The sequence below is a fragment of the Oryzias latipes genome, chromosome 13 (assembly GCF_053564925.1).
Source record: "Oryzias latipes strain Hd-rR chromosome 13, Olatipes_Hd-rR_3.1".
Classification (NCBI taxonomy): domain Eukaryota; kingdom Metazoa; phylum Chordata; class Actinopteri; order Beloniformes; family Adrianichthyidae; genus Oryzias; species Oryzias latipes.
The window spans coordinates 28,635,331-28,648,791 of NC_136249.1; the positions used below are offsets into that span (position 1 = coordinate 28,635,331).

At 37.5% G+C, this 13,461-nt stretch overlaps 1 protein-coding gene across 1 annotated transcript in view; it reads left to right on the forward strand.

Annotated features, from left to right (window-relative positions):
• tiam1b (TIAM Rac1 associated GEF 1b) overlaps nt 1-13,461 on the forward strand; it is a 54,326-nt gene that overhangs the window by 2,306 nt on the left and 38,559 nt on the right. Inside the window, exon 2 of the mRNA XM_011482332.4 lies at nt 8,474-8,521. The gene's annotated coding sequence lies outside the window, so the exon portion shown is untranslated. The remainder of the gene's footprint in view (nt 1-8,473; nt 8,522-13,461) is intronic.

The window sequence follows — 13,461 nt, forward strand, 5'->3', positions numbered from 1 at the left end:
ATGCATGTACAGAAACGCACCACAAAACAAAGTTGTTGTCTTCAAATGTAACCCCCATAAGTGCTCTGCGTGAATTATTCATTTGCATCCCACTTGCTCATACTTTCATCTGCAAAGTAAATACTGACAACATTCTCATGTTAAGCTTTGTGCCAAGTGAGTAACACACTCGGCCAAGTGTGATAACACAAATCGCTCAGTAGCAACGTGCTGCACTCGTTAAAATAATTAAATACCGTTCCGTCACACTCCTTAATGTCTTCACATACCACGCAATTAGAAAATTATAATAGTAATAGGGACAAGAGTTTTTGTAACCGTAATTGAGAAGATGGAAAGTTTTCTGATGAAAAAATTGTGTCTTTGTTTCAAGTGTGTGGGGGTGTTTACAAGCCTTAAAGCTGTGCACGCATTTTCCCTGATATGGCAGAACAGTGTTATCAGCTGCTTTTCTGTCAGACTGCAACAAACACTGCCACATTTCTGCTGTTACAAGCACAGTGCAGTCAAAGTTCCTTAAATATTTCTGTCAACGTCAGGTCAAAGTGATATTTTAGTCTCTTTAGTTACACTTTGTTTAAAAAAAAAAACCCACCTCAGTGGCTAGTAGACCTGTGAAAACATGAAAAGCGATTACCGGTAAGCTAGAGCTCGTATCATAATAGACTGAAGCAAGAGGCTATGTTTGTTTTGCTCACCACACTGAACATGTTTTCTTCCTCTGTTTGTTAGTAAAAATGATCAAATTACTGTTGTAAAAGGTTTTATAATCCTTTGTGCAAAATCCTAGCCTGCATTGAAAACATGCATGAAAAAAAAGGTGAATCAAAAACTACAAAAATATCTGTATCCTCTTAACTTTCTTTTTATTTGATTTTTTTTAAAGTTTGAAACAAAATAGGTAGTGTCATTAACATAAAATAGGACCACACTTTAAAAAAAGTCAACTCCCTAGTACTTTTGTTATAAACACAAAACGTGACCAGAAGTTGATTAATTTTCACAAATTGTAGGCACAGGTGTAGCACAGTTGCATAAAATGCATAATAGTTTTCCACCTGATGTCTTTACTGATCCAACTGGATTTAAATGTACATTTTAGGGAGGCAGAGACACAAATGTTCAGTTGCTAACCACTCACAAAGTTGTTAGTAATTGTTAGTAATACTGTGGTGGTGTCAGTAATTGCCAAAAACGAGACAAAATAAAAAACTGTTTGGCATTCTTGACTGACTCGGCTGATTTTTTACTTTTTGTCATTATAATTTCTCTGTTGGTATAAGACCTTTTAAAGAACCATTCAGATGAAAATGCTGTTTTTAATATGTTTTTGTGCCATTTGTTGTGATGGAGGGCCTATATACAGACACATTTCTGGTCATTTCTTTATTTAAATCGTTGTTTATCAGGAGAAGACAAAAAAAAGGTTTGAAAAAGAACATATTTGGGATGTAGTCAATAAGCTTGGCAGGCCACAAGCTCCCTGCTCCGCTCCATTCAGTCGCATTCCACTTGTAGGCGACTAGGTCCAAGTGCGTCTTTGTTTTCCTCGTCCGAGCTGTCATCTGGATTAAAACTGCTCCAATGTTGCTCACTATAATGTTGCACTGGTAATGTCTGTGGTGCGAGGGGCTGTAAACAGATTAATGATGGAAAGTACACCTTACTCCCCGTCAACAGTTCCGCCCAAAATGAGAATTTCAAATGAACTACTTCCGCTCTGCAGAAACAATGTCCTAGAAAATGACACATATTTCTGATTTTGACTAAAAACGCAGTAATCCTGATTAAAAGACGCTTATTAAATGGATCATAAGAGGATCAAAGTAGGACTTTGAAGCTTTTTCTACATGTGCAAACTATCTATCTGAAAAAATTAAATCATTTATTTATTTTTATAAACTGTAACCACTTTGGAATAATGCACAAATATTTTGTATGTGAAGATTCATTCATTCATCTTCTAAACCTGTTTTGTCCCTTTTGGGGTCACGGGGATGCCGTAAACTACCCCGGGGCGAACTCGTGGGCGAACGCAGGGGATATCCTGGACAGGTCGCCAGTCTGTCGCAGGGCCACAATCACACACCCATGCACACTCACATTCACACCGAGGGACAATTTAGGGTAACCAATTAACCTTTGTGAATATATACTGTTAATAATTAACTCCATTAGTTCCATGGGATAATATAATTGAACAAAAATATAACTTTTCACCAGAAAGTCCCAACAATGGCTTCAAGTCATGTCTTGGTTTTTGGTGAATTGATGAGCATCCTTTGTGCTTCGTTTCACAGCCATGATGCATTACATTTCAGACAGGGGCTCTCCATCTTCCGCTCCTTCTGACGGGACATCTGTCTCCATTAGTGGGAGGCATTTTGATGCACTTTGATCTCATCATCTTTGTACAGGAATAAAAGAAAAAGAGTCACATGAACAGAGTGGGGCTTTCTTTTCAACGATAAACCCCGCTCATATCACACATTTTGAAAAGACACTTGCATCATGGTTTTTGGAAATCTGATTGCAGCAGGTTAGAAGTTGCCACATATTTCAGAATTTGTTTGAGGTTTCAAAGACGGAATTAATTTTGTGCTGACAGTCAGCATAATCTGATAGAAAACATGCTGAGATTTGTTTCAAGATGCTTTCCGGAGGGCAACGCCTCGAGCAGTGCTGCACATTAGAATGACTAAGGCGTGCTTCATTTCATGCCAGAGAAACTTTGTTTTTTTTCACCATTTTTTGAAAGCAAAGATCCAACCCAAAGTGTTTTTCACCCTCTAACATCAAGATTGTGTTACTGCAGAAGCAATTTATATGATTCCCTGCTTCACTTTGAGCATAATGAAGACACGTCTTGTCATGAATTATTGCAAGTTCAAATTAACATTCCAGCCAAACTCATACTATACCTCTGAAAACAAGGAAGAAAACAAAGCCGCCTTTGAGGCTCACAAATCCTCCCTTAAAAAGATTTCTGCAAAGGTTTGTGTTTGGTAGTCACTTACAGGACAGTTTGGGTTTGTTTGCACATTCACTGGTGGACAGCTTTCAGTGGCGCAGGCAAAATCGTCATAGGGTTGGAAAAAGCAGTCGGGAGCTCACTGAAGCCCCCTTCCACCTATTTTTAAACTGTGTGCAGAAGCAAAAGGCCAACTGTCAAAAATGCACATGGTGAGGGTCATCAGCCTCACGTGGCCGCTTGAGTTTCTGGGATTTTGGATGAATAATAGATACTAAGTGCAGAAAAACTGGCGAGGCTATGAGTCACTGTGAGGGAAAGGAAAGGTAGGCCGACTCCACCGCATCATCAATCAAACCAGAATGTCTCCTTTCCTTGTTTTTTAAATTTCTTTGGATTGACTGGGATGGTAGGAGCTCTGGAAAGAATACAACAGGGAGATTTTTGTACACTTTAAATAAACAGTTGGAAAAAAATAAAAACTTTTGAGACGCTAAACCATCAAAGAAAATCAACAGTCTACCAATAAACTGAAGCTGAATACAAAAGTATTATTAAAATATTTGTAGTCAAACTGTCAATTCAATAATAATAATAATAATAACGATAAATTTTATTTAGAATGCGCTTTACATTTTGGGTAAAAAAATCTTAAAGCGCTACAATGAAAGCAGGAATACCAATGGTTTTTAAAAACTTCATAACTTTTAGTACCTAAAAGTTGGGGCATGCATGTTTTCACATCATCTTGTCATTTTGGTCTAAATTTTTATTTTACTGTATGTGTCATTGATTCAGCATGTAATCAAAGTCCCGTTCTGATCATCTTTTGATCTAGTCTAGGTCTGCACGATATGAGGAAAACTCGGGATTTGCGATATTAGTGATCAATGTTGCGATGACGATATAACTTGTGATACATGAACAAATACCAAGACATCTACATCATTTCCATTTTACTTCAACAGTTAAATTTAAATAATAGTCAACTGAGCTTAAATTAGACTCCAAATGACCCTCGTCTACATAGGAGGCGGGCATCTAACATCAAAGGGGTCCACCTGATTGGTGAAATACATACATGGATTTATTTGATTCGTGGAGTACTTCAAGCAGCCACAAGATTGTTTTAGCACATTTAAGGTTACCATTTATCACATTTTTTGCAGACTTTTGCGATATGCGTATTGCACAGGTTGATAACGCAATAACGATAAATTTGAAATTAATTGTGCAGGTCTAATATATTCTAAAACTGTTCACTGTGGTCGATTAATTATGATTACGCCATTTTTTGCCAAATTTCTTTTTTAAACTTCTCTCGTTTCCTAAGACATAGTTTCTGCAGAGTTGCAGTAGTTCATTAGACCCCCGTAATTATCCTCCAATTTCCTTAACCCCCTTTTTTCGCCTTTCTTTCGCCCCCCCCAAAACATCCATTTCTTTACTTTCTCTTTTTCTTTTCTGTCCTGTCCAACAACAACAAACAAGATACAAATATAATCAATATAAATAAAGTTTAGCCTAAATTACAAAAGAAGTTTATTCTAATATATACCTTGTGTGTCAGAAGATTCATAACCTCCTGTTGTAACAGTAAAAAATGTCCAATGTGAGGCCTTCAGCCCTTATCTGTTTGCTCAGCTGTTGGACAAGACAAGTTAAAAAAAAAAAAAGAAAAGAAGACATTCCCATCTGAGTTGTGGATAAGACACTGTGCTATGGGTATAAACGCTCTCCAGCTAGCTTACAGCTCCTGGCACCCCCAATCTAACATTACCTGTCCAACAAAAATGGTGAGTAACATTGAAACTATCCAGCTAAACAGTTGTGAGCCAGAAGCCAGCTCAATGAATCAATTTTTCTGCAAGTGGATACATCATAACGGCGCAAAGCAGGGAGCTTGTGGCCTGCTGATTGGAGTTTCTCTGTCACAACAACATTTTTCAAACAGCTTTTCTTGTCTGCTCCTGATTTAAAACAATTTGAATAAAGAAATACTCAGAAATGCAATTTTAAGATTAATTTTGGTAATGTATGTCATCCATCAACAGAAAAATGGGGCAATACCATGTAAAGCGCCAAAAGTACAATTTTCATCAGAAAGGTTCTTTAAGCCACTCAGAGTGTCTGTAGGTACTTTATACTTGACTATTATACCATCATTTTTTTTTTTTTTTACTAATTTTGGAGGGCCACTTTTACAGTGGGCTTAGCCTCAACAAATACATTTGTGCTTTTTTTCCACTGTAGATCGCTTCCCCTCTCTTTACTGCTTCCTTTGATGTCGACTCAAGAGAGTCCGCTCTGCTGGAGACCTCTAGATCCTCTGCTAATGATCTCTATCCACGTTGAGATTCTGCTTTCATGTCTTGTGTAACACTTGCAGTTTTTTTCTCTGCAGATATCCATCATGCACAGCCCCTATACTGCAATCTCTTTTCTCATGAAGACTGGTGCTGTTTGTTGTTGAGGTGTGAAAGAGAAGATGCTTATCAAAAGGGTGTTAGAGATTAAAACATCAAAATTGACGGTAGTTTCATGGTTTTCTAATACCCACTCCTATGAAAATTGTGTTTTTTGTGTTTTTTTATATGTTTGTGTGCCACTTTTCTCATCTAGAAGGACATATATTAAGAAAATTAAGACTAAAATTCAGTTTCTGAGTATTTCTTATTTTAAATCGGGAGCAGACGAAAAAAATCCTGTTTGAAAAAGCTTGTAGGTGTGACGTAGAACCTACAACGGCAACCCATTGCGATGCATCCGATTGCATCCTGCTTTGCTTTCATAGAAGGAAGCTTGGAGTTTGGTGTGCGCAGATGTTGTTGTTTCGGTTGTTATGGTTTCCAGATAGTCTATATTGATCGCTATCTTGCCTGTCTTTAGACTTGTGTTTATATTTGTTATCAAGCCTTTCTGAAATATCCTTGAGCTTGTTACCTCACGGAGCGTCTTTGTGTAGACCCAGAATTATCTTTTTGTGTTTGTACAATGTGAAAAATTACCCTTACAACAGCATCCTTTGGTCCATTCAGAATAACTGTAATAAACACCATGTTGAAAATAATTAACTGACCTTTATCAGATCTTCTCCGGGATACATCACTGCCATTAAGTCCGAGAGACACATTGGGGTTCTGTGCTTTTTTATAAAGGGTTGACTTTTATCACATTTTGTGGTGTCAACTGCCTCACTGCAGAACAAAGAAGCAAGAATTTATGCCACTGGAAATGGTGTTTGAAAAATGTAGGGTTTTAGTGTAGGTTCAGAACTCATTTTGAAGCAACAATTCTTTTTAAATAAGACTGTTGGAGAAGAAGAGTTGCTTTTATACCCAACAGAGATTGAAAATAACTTATGTGACCTTTATAAAAACCAGAGCTTTTATGAAAAACCTTAGTATTTTTATTGTTTTCAAATCCCTCCAGGAAATACTCCTCTTGGTTAGTCAGGAAATATGTTTTTTCCAGCTTATGGTGATTGACGGTGACTAGGGTTCGCTGTGACACCAGGACTGCATCAGCAGGACTGCATCAGCAGTCCCAAGTCTTCCTGCAAGTCTTTGCCGGAGTCTCACCTGCCAAACTGCTAGACCGCTGTCGAGGATCCTGTCATGGAATCAGATGTCCCAATCAATCAGCTGCTGAACAGAGTGCAGGTAGCTAGAATGGGGTGTAGGAGCTTACCAGCACGATGGGGGGAGAGCTTTATTTTTTGCAGAGTTACACTTTAGCAGCGTACATTTCTGAAATACCTGTGGTGATAGAATGACAGACAGTCAGCTTTGGCTCTCACTTGGCTGATGTTGTAATATTATTATGTATGAAAGATTATCACTTGTCTAAAAGAAATTTAAAAGGATGTACAGAAATATGACTTTAAAGGATTTGGTCGTGACCAAGTGGCATGAATTGGCAAATCTTTTTACTTGTATTCTTTTTCAGTTTCACTAATTAATTCACAAATTAAAGATCAACTATTCAAAAAAGATTTTGTATGTAGAATTAGGGTTTTTAGTGGTACTGGTAATTTTTTCTATGCATGTATAGTGTAAAAAATTAAATAATCTGTTTTGATTTAAATTTGTTTTTTTTTGTCTTTTTTTTATCCTTTTATCTTTGATGTTTGATCCCCAGAGATGTGACAATTGAATTTTTCCACGGTATGATCAATAAAGATGCTCTTATCTTATTTATTACAATCTTAAAGTCCCTCCCATCACCTTTTGATCTAGTTTAAATCATTCCCGGTGGTCTTTTAATTATGATTATGCTATTTTGGCCAAAATAAAAAAATTGTATTTTTTTCTAGGACATTGTTTCTGGAGGGCGGCAGGAGTTCATTAGAAATTCGCTTTTGAGTTGAGGGCGGAACTGTTGGTGCAGCAGAGCAACCCCGCTCCCCCTTCCCCTCCTCGGTGCTAAGAGCTCTCTGTTTACACACTATTTTTATGTAACAAATGGATTTTTTTTTCAAATGCTTTTTTTTCATCTGCTCCTGGTTCACAACAAGTGCAATAAAGAAACACTCTGAAATGCAATTTAAAGCTTAAATTATATTACATACGTCCTCCATCATGAAAAAAATGCCACAAGAACATATTGAAACACAAAAAACTTGATTTTTATTGGAGTGGGTCTTTAAAGATGCAATGTTTAGGGAAAGCAGACTTTTCAAACTGCCTAGACTTTCTTCAGTGGCTGAGAAGGTTGGCGTTTCCTTGAGGCGTGTAAAATTGTGCATTCAAAGGTGTTTGCAGTGCAGGCTTGCAGCTGAACGTGTGCTGTGGTTCCCTCCTGCCCTTTACTTCTCCCCTGTGTCCTCTGCAGTTTCCCCCACCTCAGAACGAAGCCAGCACTGCTGTCACTGCTGCTGTGATAGAGGCACACCATCACATCTGCTGCACAGACAGCAAGTGCTGCGTTTTTCTCATTTAGTGCGTGCTGACTGTCAAAACCAAAAACCAAACCTCCTCAAAATTCCATTTACACAAATCCTGGATTTTTAGGTTGCAGGGAAGTGGCGTCAAAATGACTTTCCACTTAAGATGAAAATGAAGCTTACTTGTTTGCTGATCCAAAAAGAGAAGCCTGAATCTGACAGTTTTGAGACGTGAACAGTTTTCCCACAAAAAAAGGCGGCAACATTTTGTGTAAATATCATGCTACTTGCAGAGGAGTAATGGGGCAATTACAAGGGAGGGAGGGAACACGCATTCCTGCCGGCAATAGGTTTGTAGTTTAGGGGGATGGAATTGTAGAATAAAGGACAAGGCAAGAAGGGAGGGAGGAAAAGAGTGAGAAGGAGTCAGCTGGAGTGTGTGTGCTGGGGGGTGAAGGGGTGGGATGTTTGGGGTTGGGAAGATCCGACCCCTCCACTCCCTTTTTTCCTCAGTTGTACTCTTCCTTCAAAGTAGTTCTGCTGCAGACATGCTGGAGTATCACTAATCCTCTCAAGTGGTTCTTGAATCCGTTTTTTTATTTTTTTATTTTTTGCAGGACTTCTTATCTGTGGAGAAAAACGGAGCCTCGTCTGCCCATAGAGAGGTGAGTCATTGCTATTTGCTGCTATGTGTTTTTGGCTTCTTTTGCAACAGTGCACTTAGACGATAAGAGAGACAAATGGCTCCTCAGCACAAAACCACCCACTTTTTCTACCCTTTGCTAAATATCACCGCTTTGTGTCATACACGCAAGGTCAGTGTGCAGTCAGATACTTCTGGAATACTCTTATCTGTACAGTTTATATATTCTGGGTGAAGCATAATCATTCATTTGAGTTGTATGTCCTAATTTTACTGCAGCCCGAGGGGTCTCCACCACTTTATACCTGTAGCTCTCCTGTGTGTAGTGGCCAGAATCAGCAACCCCCTGTATCCCCCCCCCCCCCCCCCCTTTCCTCTTTTACTGCTAGACGTGAACAATACAGCTTGTGTCTGAGTTGTTGTAATGACAAAGCCGTGCTGGTGGCGGCTGCTTTGTGATGCTGAGAACAAGAAGGGATGAATTGCAAATGTAGAGATGGTCAAAGTCAGGGAGAATTCCCGGAGTGCATTTGTGGAGGAGGGGGGTTGGTGCAGAATTTAATGCTCGAGTTCATTTAAAATCCGAGCTTTATGTTTGAAAACCCACGGTGACTCTAGAGGTTTGGGAAGTGATGAAGGATGGTCATCTGGTGTCATAGTTATGGTAATGTATCGATCGTTCAAGACTCAGCAGGAGAGGAGGTCAGATTCTGCTTTTGAGGGGTTTGGGATCTCCACAGCCTTCCCCCATGACTGGGGGAGCCTCGCTTTGACATTAAATATATTTTAGCTTTGCATAAAAGTCTGAAGAAAAGAAAAAAGCTTTGGCTTTAACAAAATATGAAAAATCTACACAGATTGTTCTTGGGAGCTTATGACAAATCAGTCTGCAGGGGAACAAAGGCTATATTGTGGATTTATAAGGCACGAGTATCCGTCTAGATCATGGGGTTTTTCAGATACTGTGTCATTCTTTTAGAGGACTAAAAAAGCAGAATTCACTCAAAGGTTGCTTAAAGTTCAGCTTAAGGCATGATTGGTAGTAATGCATATTGCATTTAGAATAAGTGGGATTCATCTGAATTAAAAAGAGAATCATTTTCAGAAAATCACTAACAGTAGCCACGTAGTGTTGCATGCTGATAATTAGACAAACAAAATATGCATTAAACTTTTTTGTAAAACAAAGAATTCTGCAATTTCATTGGTCTAGATCAGGGGTCTGCAACCTGAGGCTCTGGAACTCCAGTACATGCAGCTCTTTTGGTTCTCCATTTTGGTTCTTTAGCTTTGAAAAGCAAAATGCTAATAATAAAATAAAAAAAAAGACATGAGGGATTTCTAGTATATTTAATTTCTTTCATTTTATTTTACATTTTTGATGTGTCAAAAAACTAAGCAAAATATGGTAAAAGTTTAAATTTACTGTTTATTTTCTTTAATTCTTTATTTATAAAATTTGGTATATTGTGTTTTATATATATAAAAAAGATTCAGATGGATCTTATTAAATACAGTGTGTATTTTATTTTGAAAGGAACTTGGATGTGTCAAAAATAAAATAAGTTAAAATTGTTATACAGTACATAGAAAAAAATAAAGCAGTTACAATTCTATTAAAATATCTTGGTCATATAATCAACGATAAGCTTACAGATGTGTATGTTTTCCCCCCCCAAAACATTAACATTTAAAAAGTTGGGCTTGGATGGGAGCTGTTGGGAACGCTAACATGCTTTTCCACCTTTATATGTTCAAACAGGGCAGGACTATTTCCTCTCGTCCGGTTTCCACTCACATCACGCATTTACTCCCTGCTCATTAATATTGGAACCAAAATGACAAAAAATAGTCTCGACACTGAACCCGATTTGAATTTGAGAGGAGCATATAGCTGCAGTTGATGTATGAAAAGAAACACACTCAAACTGAAGGCAGGCTTGGCTTTACTACCTACTGACCTGGAAGCAAAAGTCTGCCTGTGTGGAGCAGCCGGAGATTCATCTCATGTAAAAAAATATAAGCGCCACGTTTGGATTTATTTTTGTTACGGTTTCTACACAAATATTTTTAGCAGTTCTTATGCAGACTGGGTACAAAAAAAATGTTTTTCTCTTCTAAACACACTTTATTTATGGTTCAGTGAATTTTCTAGTGCAAAATTCTCAAAACAGAAAATGTTTTCCATCATAATAACTGCAAAAGTTGCTCTTGGTATAAGAAAATCTGTTGTAAATCTTTAAAAAGAGCTTGCAAGTTAAGTTTAGTCATCATCTGTGGCTGTATGATCAATGCCTTTAAGGTTTGACCCAACATATGCTATGCACCCCACCCTGTGACCTCCGTGATGGCCTAGCTGGAGTTTAAGTGCCAAGTAACACCAGCTGCTACACAACGCTAGTCTCTAATAGAAGATTTTTCACTGAGCAGAACAGTGATTTGTAACATAACATAGAACTGCTTAAAACAATAAAATAAGGATAAATCCTGTTTATGCTTATGTGATTTGTTGTTCAACGACAGTAAAACAACAACAGAATCTTTGCAACCACTGTGGGATTTTTCTTAAAGCTGCACTGCTACAAAAGTGCTCTCTATCTCACACTCCTTCATGATAGAGGTCAGTCAGGTTGCACATTGCTGCAAAACTTGGCAGTGTACTTTGTCATCTCACCAACCAATAAGGGTGACAGGGAGATTTATTATTCTGGGTTGATTTAAGCAAAAATTGCAGTGTTCGAAGAAAAGCGGAGCTTCTTTTAATCAGTGATTGTTTGTTTGGTTACTGGGATACTTATCTTTGCTGCAACTGGGAAGAGTCACAAGTCGTGTCATGTGTGTGTTTCCTTTAGAAAGAGGCTGCTGGACAGCAAGCACCATAGAAATCGGTGCTTTTTTTAGGAATAAAGTTTGAAAACAAAATATTTTGATCTACTTGAGTAAATCAGAAAATAGGTCAACCTTTAATTATTTATGTTTTATTGCAAAAAATGATACAAATAGTTTTTTTCTTCATATTTGACTTTTTTCATGCTGCCTTAAAAACCAAACCAATTAATAAAAACAAAGTGGATCCCAAAAGACTTTTGATTTTCCATTTCTCCCTACAATCTTGAGATTGTTAATAACTGTTGTTTGTACCATTTGTCAGTAATTCTTTATTTTTCTTAAGAAACCTGATGAATTTTACTTTAAAAAAATGAGTGTATGGTTTATAAATTAGTGTGATCCTTCAGGTTAGTCTTTAATCTTTTCTGTGTAATTTATTTATGTGAATAATTAAACATCACAGGATGAACGATATATTTTGGACGGCATTTGTTTGAAATTACATTCTTGCTTTTACTATGTAAATTCCTAAAAAGCTGATTTTCACTGCAGAGCATGATATAAGTGATCCTTTCTTATCAAACATGACGTTTTTTAAGATTTTTTAAATGAAATATAGCTGAATAAACTATATTTTAATATTCTCTTTTAGTACACACAACTTTTAGGTGGCTAAATGCCACATCCTTTTGTGGAGTTTGACCAAAAAAAAATGTTTTGCCAGTCAGTCAGGTTGCGTTACTTTATGATAAAACAATGATTGGTGTTGATGCAGCCAGCTTCAGTCTGCACCTAACTTTTAAACACGGAATTTCCTTCAGATTAACAAATTATTAAAATATAGTGTGTTGTAGACGAAGTATAATCCAAATCCCTGTTGGTAATTCAAAAATTGTGTGGTTTTTTTTTTTAGTCAAATAAGTATGCATAATATGAATGTCTTTCAATCTCTTCCGATAATCCATTTCTTAAAAATAATCCCAGAACTGCTTTTCAGAGCAGACAACTAGTGAGAGAATGAAGTTGGCTCATGTTTCCACTTCCACATGAGGAAACTATGAGCTGTTTTGAGTGAAGAATTCATGGAAAACCTCCCCCTTCCTCCGTACATCCACCTGTGTCATTATCTCCAGGGCTCAGGGTGTTCAGATTACAGGGGTTTGTGCTGCAGCTTGTTACCAGTCAACATGCTGCATTCTTTCTTTTTATCAGTACAACTGCTTTAATGACAGGAGTGGATTCCAACAATCCAAAATAACATATTTTTTCATTCTCTGTATCTGTTTCTCTGTTTCTGTTATGGTGAGATTAATATATGTTATTGTATTAGATGTCCCTGTTTTACTCAGGTGAGTGAAAATGTGGATCAAATTATATGTGACATTTTAGGAAGGTCTCATTTTTGGCTTTGGTGAAGAGATTTTCTGCATTTTCTCGAAGCACAGAAATGAGTTGACCTCTTGTCCCTTGGGGTTAATAGATGAAGAAGGCAGGTGGGGTGTGGAGAGTCCTGTCTTCCTGTTGCAGCAGGCATAGGAATTTAGTCTATTTTGTGACATTGTGTGTTTTCTAATGACAAAAAGACCTTCAAAATACTTCAAGGGTTGTTCAGAGATGACAAAAATCCTTCTTTCCCTTCATGTGATGAGGATGCCTGAATGGACAAGTAAAGCCAAGTAAAGCCTGATTATAAACACTATGAGATTTGTTGTGAAATGGAAGAGAATACACAACATTTATCTGTCTTCATTGTAATGCAAAAATGTAAAAAATGGTTTTAGATTGTAGACACTATTGTGTATGTTCACGATAATTACCATCGGACATCAGGATGCAAACACTGGTTTATGAGCTCTTTGTTTTTATTTCTTCTGAGACTTATTTTGAAACAACATCTACACTATAGTGTAATGGCAGTGTGGTGGATTGTCTTTTTTTTTTGTTGTTTTGTCTTCATTTTCAGCCAGTGGTCATAACATTTGTTTTTGTTCAAAGCCCCATCAGGAATTTGGTCGATTTGGCCTGAGCAGAGTCCGCCTGCCATGATCCCCGTTAAACTGCTGCAGCGAGTCCAGAGTTGTGGATTGGTTGACATTTAAATAACCGGCTACATTTTTTTTTCTGTATGCTAGC